Below are 3,075 nucleotides of genomic sequence, written 5' to 3'. Positions count from 1 at the left end.
GAACTTAACAAAACTCAAATCAACAAATGCCGTCTATTTCCTGAGGCCAAACGTTTCTTTCAGTTCTATTTTAAGCCAGTGAAAAAAACCTGGTGGAAACCAAAGCTGTTTAGATGCTTTCCAGGCTGTGGCTGGTGGCTCATTGGAGCACCCACCCGGAGAGCTGGGCTCAGTGGCAGCCAGGAACTGTGCTGCCGAAATACCTGCCTCCTAATTTAGGTCCTTTCGTTAAATGTGACCGAAAGATGTTCCATTTCTCCAGTGCAGCCATGCTTGGGAATGACTTGGCTTTGCATGCCTCGAGTTGGAGAACCACAGAGACATTAATAAGTGAGGAGCTGATCATCTTTGTTTGGTCACTAGTCCTCAGTGCAATGATTGAGGTCTGATTCATTCTGATGCAGAGTTCCTTTTATATGACAGAGCAAATGCAATCAAAACCCATGTCCATTGGTCTTTTTTGCTCTTGGACTAAGTAATTGATTTCTAGCTCGGTTTCCCATGGTAACAAAGCTTTCTGATCACCAGCTACATGTGTTGGCCCTAATAGCTTTTGAATCCACGGCGTCATTTCAGACAAATGTGATGGGAAGATTGTGAACTGAAGGATAATGAATTTCCTACAAGTTTTCTGAAAACAGGCTGTGTGTGGCTGACTCCATTATTGCCACATCAGTACCTTCACCGCAGATAGAAATTCAGGGGCTTTGTGTTAAACACCACAGACTCCAACAAGGGAAAAGGTCTTCTAAGTACCTTAACTAGGGGCAAGCTTCAGTTCGGGCTTGCAATCCCCCATGGGATGCAAATCCACAGGATAGCAGGCTTCCTTTGCTCCGAGTGTTTGTAGAACAACTTGCTGTTTCAAGGGAGAATATCAGGAGTTACATAGGAGTTGGTATAAAATTAGAACTGTGTATGAGGGTCCTTCACAGAAGTTCCTGGTAAAAAATAGGAGACTTTGCAGAAGTTGGTGGCTGTTGGGCATCAGGGGAGAATGAATACGCAATGTAAACCAGGAGATTATCTATGTGCAAATATTGTTCCTTTCTCCGGTCAGCCAGGCTCAAGCTTCACCTCAAAATTAATTGCAGTTGACTTCAGGGAGTGTTTTTACTACATCAAGACTGCAAGACTTGTCTCCCAGCACAGGTGAGGAAGCAACGTGGCAGGTCCCAGGGGAGCTGTACATTAGCTCTGAGGTATATTCACTCACTACAAGCACCTGCTGAGCTGTCAGCCCTGAGCACACTATTCCCCACAGTGTGCAGGTATCAGATTGGGCCAGAGCATCCTTGTATCTGCAGGCTGAGCTGCCAGTGCAGCCCATGGTCTAGGGCCCATCAGTCAGCCCTGGCACTGGAGCTGATGGGAGCATCTCTCCTTATGCATTAACTACCTCTGCACAGTACAGATGGTGCTGTGAGCTTCTGCTGTGCCCACACTAGGCACTGTGGGGTCACGCTGCCTCACAACCCAGCTGGTAACTGCACTAAGTGGCTTGAGCCTGTGTTAGAACCATAGAATGGTTTAGGTTGGAAGGGACCTTAAAGCTCATCTGCTTGGGAGGATGGGAGGGACTGCACTGTTGTACTGAGGCAGGGAAAAGAAGGGTGGTTGTGGAGGAAACATTTGGTTTAGTTAGGAAACCAGTGTGCCTGGTGCCTAGGTCAGAATGGCCAGGCTAAAGGGTCACAGAGCCAGGGCAGCTGTGGGCAGCCTCTACACAGTGTAAGAGCAACACACTGCAGAGCACCAGGGCTGGCCCAGAGCACCTCATCCTTCACCAAAACACAAAGCCAGGCCCCTGGCTGGTCCCAGCTGGGGCTATGCCTCCTCTGTTCTGGGATTTCACATATAAAACTCCCCATCTCTGCTTTCCAGCTCCCTTGTTTGCTGTTTTCCCAGCTTGTCCTGTCTGTCCCCATTTTAAAATCTCCTTCCCTACCTCTTTTCTCTCTGGCTCTTCTGGTGTTGCTTCTCCCACCCACAACACAGCCTAATTTGTACCTGACCTGACCAGGCTTGCGTGCGACAGGATTAAATCATCATCTGAACAGATCCAAGAGACATCACTGGGCAACGGAACCTTAAAATATTAACTAAACCAGGCACTTCGTGCTTCGGAAGTCGTTTTTCCTGCATTGCAGATGGGGGGTGAGTGCTTGTACCGTTTACCATCACTCTTCCTCTCCGTGTGAGCTGGCAGGCAGAGGGCGTGCAACGTGCTGTTTGCTGATGAAGAATAAAAGCGTGAGGTACACCTTTTCTTCTCTGCGAGCTGGGAATCCAGGGGCTCTTTTATGTTGTGCTTGGAACATTTGACTCAGCAGCTGAATTCTACCCACCGCCTCCAAACCTCTCCTCCACAGAGCGCACTGCCAGTAGTTTGGTGGGTGCAGGCCAGTCTTCAGGGAGGAACTGATGCACAGGTTTGCATTTCCAGGTATGGTGCAGCATGTCCCAGGTAAAGGGCTTCTCCCCAGGCCCCTGTACAGTGGTGGCCACAGAGCCCGTCTTTTTGTGGAGCCACTGGCCCATACCCGTCACATTTCAGCCTTCACAGTCTCAAGGTTGGAGCAATGCAGAGTAACTGCCATCTGCAGAGGCCAAACATGTTCTCTGCCTCTAAGAAGTAACTTAACTGTGCTTGGTGAAGGCAGAAAGACGCTTTCAGCTGGGGCTGAAATTCCCTATGCTCCCACCCATTAAGTGAGCATCATCACCAACTCTGCCACAGGTAAGAGGCTGGGACTCAGACACGGTACATGTTTTATTATTAAAAAATGCATAAAAACTAAAGACATGCTTCCCAAAGTTAGAGTCTCTATGTACATCTGCGCTTCCCAGGCAGCTGCAGGGAGCATAGCCTTCTGCCCTCACTTTAACCTGCACCACACAGGTTTCTGTCACCCTTTGTTAGGTGTTATCTTCTCACCTGCATTTACAGCACTCCAGCTAAATGAAGAGAAAACCCTGTACTGCCTGGGGCATAAGATGGTGCAGTTTGTATCTTCAGCTTAGAAACTGCACTGAACTTCTGGAGACATCTGTAGGACATCGCTGGTCAGCAGG

The sequence above is a fragment of the Nestor notabilis genome, unplaced genomic scaffold (assembly GCF_000696875.1).
Source record: "Nestor notabilis isolate BGI_N333 unplaced genomic scaffold, ASM69687v1 scaffold20962, whole genome shotgun sequence".
Taxonomy (NCBI): Eukaryota; Metazoa; Chordata; class Aves; order Psittaciformes; family Psittacidae; genus Nestor; species Nestor notabilis.
The sequence above is the reverse complement of the archived record's forward strand: the minus strand, read 5'-3'. Positions refer to the sequence as shown.